Source organism: Zingiber officinale, chromosome 9A (assembly GCF_018446385.1).
Source record: "Zingiber officinale cultivar Zhangliang chromosome 9A, Zo_v1.1, whole genome shotgun sequence".
Taxonomy (NCBI): domain Eukaryota; kingdom Viridiplantae; phylum Streptophyta; class Magnoliopsida; order Zingiberales; family Zingiberaceae; genus Zingiber; species Zingiber officinale.
The window spans coordinates 82418167-82427091 of NC_056002.1; the positions used below are offsets into that span (position 1 = coordinate 82418167).

The 8925-nt window shown below is 36.2% G+C and overlaps 1 long non-coding RNA gene across 1 annotated transcript; it reads left to right on the forward strand.

Moving 5' to 3' along the window:
* Positions 1–3888: 3888 nt before the first annotated feature.
* LOC122018539 lies at positions 3889–6464 on the forward strand. The gene is made up of 2 exons (XR_006121811.1): positions 3889–5982; positions 6131–6464. It is a non-coding gene; the product is annotated as an uncharacterized LOC122018539 (long non-coding RNA).
* The last annotated feature ends 2461 nt before the right edge of the window (positions 6465–8925 follow it).

Sequence of the window (8925 nt, forward strand, 5' to 3'; positions counted from 1 at the left end):
TAAACCCGCTGTCCCAAAACGATTTGGGCCGAGACATTGTCGTTTCGGAAAAATCTTCCCGGCGGGTTCGTTTTTAGCGATTTCAGGTGCAATCGCGGAGCAAATCCCCTTGCGAGGTTAGGGGCAGTACCCCTACCCGCGATCTAACCATCGCGAGTTGCTCCTAAGCGATCTAATGGCACCCAAGCCCGCTGTCCCAAAAAATTTTGGGGCGAAACGAAGCCGTTTTGGAAAAATCTTTCCGGTAGCCGAAGCCTACAAGCGACTAAACACTTGTGCTTCGATTACTCGAGAAAAATACTCATAAAAACCCAAAAATCATAATTTTACAGAAAATTACAGAAACTTTAGTTTTCATAAAACCAAAAAACAAACTCGTACTCGCCTTGCACGTGGCTCTGATACCACTGTTGGATTTTTCGGGCCGCAAAAACCGCTTTTCACGTCGCGGAAACCCCGAATCACCCAAGGCCAACGGATCCGTGCAAGGAAAGCCGAACGAAAAATTACGAGTACGAGTTTGAAAAACCTTTTAGATCTACTCCTAGATCTATGTGTTAAGAATATACCTTGAAGCGTGCCCTTTCGCGTTCCCGCTAGTCCAAGGAGTTGCCTGATCTCTAGACCGTCAAGCGTCGATCCTCTAGAAGTATCCACACGAACAATTCTTGATGGAGAAAACCAAAACAAAGGTGTGCTAGCACCTTGATAGGTCACGGCAAGGAAGAGGAGGGAGAACAAGGAGAGAACCCAAGGAAGAAGAAGGAGTAAATGAGGAGTTGAATGAAAAATAAATTTCATTCCCACCTCTAAAGTGGCCGGCCACATTTTGTTGTGTAACCCCATTTCCACTTAATTACAATTAAGTGGAGGCCATTAAGAGGTGTTGTGTAACTCCTATGATGTGGCACATCATGAAGATGTGGACCATTGCCATTGGTCCACATCTTGCCACCTCACAATGATGTGGCAAAGGAGTAACCTCCACTCATTTAATGTGGCCAACCCACATTAAATGCAATGGAGGATTGTAACCTCCATGAGGTGGCAAAGCAAGATGATGTGGAACAACACTATTGGTCCACATCTTGCCACCTCACTCATGATGTGGCAAAGAGTCAAGTCAAACTTGACTCTTCCTCTTCCTCTCTAGTCAAGTCAAACTTGACTCAATCTCTCTCATGGTTGATCTAATCAAAACATTTGATTCAAGCCAACTTAATATAATGAATCTAATTCATTAAATTAAATTGATCTAATGAGTCATAATCTAAATTAGACTCATTAAATACATGAATCAATTTGAGTCTAACTCAATTAGCCCAATTTGGATTACTCTTAATCCAATTTGATTCATCAAATGAATCTAATCCTTTTGGTTCATCGTATGAACCAAATCTCCATCTAATTGTCTTTAGTGTGTGACCCTATAAGTTCTTGTAACGTTGGCAATGCCCTAAATCCATTTAGGAGCATAAGTAATGAGCGGTATCTAGCAACACATCATTACTACCCAAGTTACAAGAATGTCGAGATCCAACATCACCTTGTGACTATTAATTGTGACTCCTCACAATATATGACAAGTGTCCTTCTATCCTAGACATCTAGATTGATCAATGTGAGACATAGACCGTGTCATCCTCTAATCAATCTAAATCTTGAACTCCAAGTAGACTCACTCGATCAAATGAGCTCAACATCTAATGTTGACTCATTTGGGCATGGCCATACACTTAGTGGTCTCACTCTATCAAGAATACCGATGTCGCTCCCGTCATATGGGAGGGATAGATCACATCTACATCACTCACATCCCTCTACATAATTCGTTATATACCCAGTAATCGCCTTTATAGTCCACCTAGTTACGGGTGACGTTTGACGAAACCAAAGCACATAACTCCTTATGTAGGGATCCATGGTGACTTCAGGTCTAAGGACTAATAGTCATACTAATAGCCATATGAGAAAGTATATGACACTCATATAACGATCCATGATACTTTCTTATGGCGGGTCATTCAGTATACATTCTCCAATGTATACCCATGTGTCAGCTTGATATCTCTATATCCATGACTTGTGAGATCAAGTCATCGAGCTGACCTACATGCTAGTCTTATTGCATTAACATTGTCCTTGAATGTTAATACTCGACTAGGAATGATTTAGAGTAGTGTTCCCTATATCATCTCACTATCGATTCAACTAATCGATTGATATAGGTATGAACCTTCTACTCAAGGACGCTATTATACTTAGTCTATTTGGCACTAATACAAATAAGTATAATAACCAAACAAATGCCTTTATTAATATACAAGAATATGATACAATGAGTCCATACAATCATCAAATGATTGGCTCTATGACTCTAACTAACACATATCTCATATGGAGTAGTCGAGATTGACTTCGTCGGGACTCTATTTAGCAAATAAGCTGTCATGAGTGCATAACCCCAAAAGGTTTTGGGAAGATTTATACGATCTATCATTGACCTAACCATGTCCAACAAGGTTCAGTTATGTCTTTCTGATACACCATTATATTGTGACATATAATGCGGAGTCTATTGAGATAATATACCATTGTTCCTTAGATATCTTGAAACTCTTAGCTTAAATACTTACCATCTCGATCGGATCAAAGTATTTTAATACTTTTACCAAGTTATTTCTCTACTTTATTTTTAAATTCTTTAAACTTTTTCAAAGGCTTCAGACTTGTGTTTCATTAGATACACATATCCATAATGAGAGTGATCATTAATGAATGTAATAAACTATCTATAACCTCCTAGTGTGTGAATTGACATTGGGTCACATATATCGGTATGTATGAGACCAAGTAACTCATCAACTTGTTCATTCTTTCCAAAAAAAGATAACTTTATCATTTTTCCTTGTAAACATGAATCGTATACATCAAATGTATCTAATTTAAATTATTTTAAGAATTATAATGTTTTGCAATTCGGACATGCGTTTCTTACTTATATGGTCAAGGCGATAATTCCATGAGTAAGATATTGATTGATTATCTAATCGAGCGCATTTATTGTCCGTTTCGATATTAAGTATGTCACTAGATATATCTAACATTTAGATGTCATTGCATAAAGTTCCAATGCCATAAAGAAAATCATTCAAAGTTATATAAAAACAATTGTTACTAAAAGTCAAATGAAAACCTTTTCTATTTAAGCAAGAAATATAAATAATGTTCTTTATTAATGTATGAATAAAATAACAATTATCTAGTTTTAAGTCAAGTCCATTAGGAATCTTTAACAAGAATGTTTCGATAGCGACTGTAACAACCTTTGCTCCATTCCCAACTCGTAGACTTGATTTTCCCTTGATGAGTTTTCTACTATTCCTTAGCCACTATATGTTATTACATATATGTAAGTCACATCCAGTATCCAATATCTAAGTGTTTGGGAAATAACATGACAATCAATAATTAAAATACCTAAAGTAGATGAGGCATCTGATGCCTTATTCTTCTTCACGGACTCAAGATAAATATTGTAATTTCTTCGCCAGTGTCCCTTTGCCATTCCCAACTCATAGACTTGATTTTTCCTTGACGAATCTTCTGCTATTCCTTAGTCCATGTATATCATTACATATGTAAGATCGCGCTGTCTTTAAAATTTTGGACTAGGAATTTTTAATAAATTACTATAGCCGGAGGATATATGTATATATATATTAGGGTTTATAATCTTTAAAGGATTAATTAAAGAAGTTTAGGGTAATAGATTTAGGTGGGTTAATTAATAGTTTCGGACCCTAATCAGTAAATAGGGAAAGAGAGTGGACCAAAATGAATAAGTAAATAAATAAGAAAGAAAGGCTTTGTAAGGGAATCGCTGGACGAGAAATGGGGAGGCATTTTCATCGGCGACAAGCGGGAGACGGATGTGACGGTTCGAGCGGAGAGCTTCGGGCGGAGGCGGAGGGGGGCTGGTGTGCGTGATTCCGGCGAAGGAGAGGCAAGTATCTTCCTTAGTAGTGGCAGATAGAACTGCTGGGTGATTTCTGTTTCATGTTTAGTCTAAGCGATCGCGGGAGATTTTTGTGTTCTAAATCTGGAAGTAATTTAACGATCTGAAGATTCTATAAGTTAATTTGATGATTTCTGGTTTGAGGATCATGGATTTTCGTCGGAGATTGATTTATGTTCCCTATTCCTCTCTCAACTGGTAACCCTAGCTTCGTCCACCGTTTTCGGTAGGTTCAATGGGGTATCTGGTGATGTTTTCACTTGTGTGTTCTGAGTTGATTGAGTATGCCGTTCTTGCATGATCTATATTGTTCTTGTGGTGTGATTTGAGTCGTTTGGGTATTCTGTTCTTGCACTATTTATTTTGATCTTCAGGGTGATCTTAGTTTTCTGGATATCTTGTTCTTGCATGATCTATTTGGTTCTTGTGTATCCGGTGTAGAATTTGAGATGGGTTCCAGAGGTGTGTGTGTTCTTTTCTTCCTCGTTGTTCAATGCTGTTATGGATTTCTAGTGGAATTTATTGTTTGTTCTTCATTGAATTTGGAGAGAGTTTAGTTTTATGTTATCTGTCAAATCCATTTACATTAGTTCTTCTTGTATATGTATGTAGTTACATGTTCTGTTTGGGTAGAAGGATTGAATGAGGAAGAGGAGTTAATCGAAATCTGGAATTTTTGGGATTAAGAACTTGGGCTTGCATTATTTCTGGTTTTTATTCTTTTTGTACTCATTAAATATTAGATTGGTTTAAACTAATTGTTGAATCTTGTATAAGAATTAAATTAAAATTCAGATTCTAATATTGTGGAGAATGGTGGTGGAATATGACATTTATTGCGATCCTATCGTTTGGATTGTGTTTCAATGGTTTGTACTTGGAGAGGGGTAGGTGGTAACTGTTTTCTCTATCTATTTATCATCACAATTTGGATCACTGCAGTATGTGTTTATCTTTAGAAGTGTTACCTGTATTTGCTTGCACATGTGTAGCTTAAGATTAGTTGTTTCAATGAATGTTAAAGCTTTAGGCCCTGGTGGTTTCCAGAATAAACTTAATGAATAGTGTGATGGGATGTGATTTAGTTGTGAATTTTATTGATATTTTATATAATTAAAGGATATCTGATCTTGGGATTTTGGTTTTTGGTTTTGTGAGGTTTGTATGATTAATTGAGCTGTTTCCAGTGTTTCTTTAGTCTGTAGAAACAGAGCATGTCTTACTGAATCTGACTCATATGATTTGGTAAATTGGCATCATGTGGTGATTGGTTTACTTCATATTATAATTGTTTATGTAGTTCTATTTGCTTCCGTTCCGGACCTAAGTTTTCAGATATGGGATTCTATGTGGTATGTTCATAATTGTGTTCGTTTATGTTGTACTATACATGGCTGATATAAGAGTTCTCTAGTTGTAGGAACCAGACCTGTTCTAGTCAATTATAATGTACCATTGGTTGATGTATAGGTAAGTGTTTATAAGAGTTCTCTAGCTGTAGGAACCGGACATCTACTTGTCAATTATAATGTACCATTGGTTGATGTATAGGTAAGTGTTTATAAGAGTTCTCAAGATGTAGGAACAGGACATGTACTAGTCAATTATAATGTACCATTGGTTGATGTATAGGTAAGTGTTTAAGAATGAATTATGTTCTCAGATGGTTACTTTACAATTGCTGTGATTGCAACATGTTATAGTACAAGCTGTCTCTGTAATGGTAGGGTTTAATAGATTATGGAAGATAAGTGTGAATAGTGATAGAACTGAAATGTTATAAATAGGACGTGTGGACCTTTCCAAGTAAAGGGTAATTAGATAAATATGGGCCTTAGGTGGTGCCGATACGGCTTGGGTTTCTTGGGATGAGCTCCAGAGGGCTCTTCCAAATATGACCGAGGACCGAGGACCGAGGACCGAGGACCGAGGACCGAGGACTGAGGACTGAGGACATTCACCACGTTAGTTCCATGATTATCCCTTATTGTTTTATGAGGGTTCTGTATTATATTTAATTTCTTTCTATTATACATGCTCTAGAAGTCTAATCTGTATCTACTTTTGGAGTATACTTGCTGGGTCGGTGAACTCACATTGTATTTTACACAGGGTTAGGGAGTGGTATTGAGACGGAGATAGAAGACGCGAAGGCGGAGTGATCTTGAGGAGAAGATGGGATGCAAACAAAACACACTGTTCCCGATTGTTATACTTATTATTCAATTGGAACTAGTAATTGTAACAAGGATGAAGACGTTTTGTAAATAAAAATTCATTGCAATATTTAACTTGTAAATTCTAGTTATAGGTTGTTTCAGTTGGTATTAGAGCAATCGCTCCTGAAAGGTAGTGTGTGCATTGAATTCTAACTTCAACTCGGACACGGCCGCCTTCAAGTCTGTAAGATTTATTCTTGCACATACCTGAATTATTGTTGTGGTTATGTGATTTGTAATCCTGCAGTGTGAGATAAAGAAGGGCGATTGATTATATTAGACATATAGGGCAATGGTTGCTAGGAGGAAATGAATATGTGGCTTAGTGCAGGTGTGGTGTTTGAATCTGGGACATAGTCTTGCTCAGTGCAAGTTTGGGGGTTGTTTGCAGAAATAGGTAGTGATGATCTATTTAGCCTCATGTTCTGCATTTGGGATAGTTTAATAGAATCAAAATTGGTGGGGCGTACATAATTGCTCTCTCTTTATGTACTTAAGTAATTCAGATTGATTATGCAATGTTGGCAATTCCAATTAGATCATTTCTTACATGACAGTATATGAGCAATGCATGAATCTTTTGTATTATTTGACTTGTTCACAGCCCTCTCATGCACAATAGATCCATGACTTTCCTTGACTGCATGTTAAACGTTGTTATAAAACTGGAAATGTTTGTCCAAAACCATTCTTGCTGAATTGGGACTTGGGAGGAAATATGTTGTTTTATATTGTGCCATAATGTCTGAGACAGAGCATTCTATTTAAGGATGAGACTAAGTACAAAGAAAAGGGGAAAATTTCAATGTAGTTTATGTTAAATTTATGTTGAGCCTTATTTTCCATGGTTATCTATAATGCACATTATTTAATATATTTACTTTGGAGGAGTCCAAGTTCCAACTACTGGAATCCTCATACCTATAGGCTAGATGATAGAGTAAATTAATCTTATGATCCCTAAAGTGTGGAACTGACTATGCAGCAGTAACTAAGTAATTTCCAAACTTCAATAGACTGTCATCACCGAGGGTTGATTCCTAGATTGTGGGACTACAATAGTATTAATAATGGAAAATATTTGTTTGTCACCCAACTTCAATAGATTTGCATAACCAAACATGGAAGCCTGGGTATTTGGAAAGCCCAAGAGGTAATATGAAGCTAATGGCAGCACCAACTTGAATTGGACAATGATAGACACAAGAATATTATATTAATTGAAAACATTGAAAGACAAAACACGTGTTAGCCAGTGAACTAAGGACAAACATTTTATTGGAAGCATCTTGTTCTCTCTTAATTGTTATTGTGGGTAGTTTAATATCAAACATCAATTTCTTGCTCATTTATTTCATTGGCACGGGTGTTGATCCATGCTAAATTAGTTAATTTACTTGATGTGTATACTCGGGTTGTAATTCACTAATTCTATGAACATGTAGTCCTGGGGTTTTGACATATTTCATGTGTATTGCTTATAAAAATTTGTGATTTACTACTCTCGTTCAGTGTTTTTATTTATTTGATGATCGAATTCTATTTTTATGAAACTTCCACTTGAAAACTTAGGATTTGCCTTCTTTAGTTTCAGTTGTAGAATGTTTCCTGCATGGCATATTGAAGTATGTCTCTTGAATTGCCTCATATGATACTCCCAACTTGTTACTTTATAGTTTTGTGGTGAAAATTACAACTTGTTACTATGTGGAGGTTTTGCTCCGGATTACTAATATGTTTAAGTTCCTATATGCTACATCGAAGCTTTATTTTCTCTGCATGACCATATTAGATGCTATCTGAACACAACTGTAGTTAGTCTTTACTCAGATGGACTTGAAGTAATGTAAGGACAGGCTCCATATTGCCAAACCGACTTTGTTTTGCTACTCACCAAATTGATCTCATTTGAACAGAATTGGATTGGTTTGGTAAATTCCCCACAAGGATGGTCAGCATCTGAATATTATTTTTGGGGAAGTTTATCGATTAACTATTGAGCCAGAAAATAAAGTTGTGGTTCTTACACCTATGGTTAATGATTAGTTAAAGGCCAAATCAAATAATGCACTTACAGAGCAGGAAAGATATATTGCGTAAGTCTGTGAAAGACTTGATTGGGTGTCTTTCCTAAAATCTACCTCAACTGTTCTCCCCATCTTCGACCATATATTAAAATTAGATGTAATTAAATATTGTTTCATTTTAATTTTTTTTTTAGTTACTAGATGCTACTTGGTTGCATCAACATGTTAAGATGGCAATTCATGAATTGTTAAAGGTTTAGTAGATGTCAAACTTGGATGGATAACATGGCATATGATGCTTTGGAATTTATAATCTTATAGAGTCATTACAAGACCATAGCTATTTTGATGTCTAGTTATTTGGATGTTGTTTGATCAAATAGATCTAGTGAGAGTCTGGTGAAGATTAATCTAGTAATTTAGTAAGGTTGACCAAGTGTTTAGTCCAAGCAAATCAAGATTGATCGGATATTTAGTAAAGGAAAAACCCAAATAGATTAAGGATAATTGGATGTTTGGAAAAAAAAAACTCCTAGAGAGTGAATCATAGGTAATGAAAAATTTTTAGAGATAAACTTTGAACAAAGGGAAAACTTTAAAGGAGGGGGCTTCAAATAAATAAGAGTCTAGTAGATCATGTAAACTAGAAACTAGGCTTAGT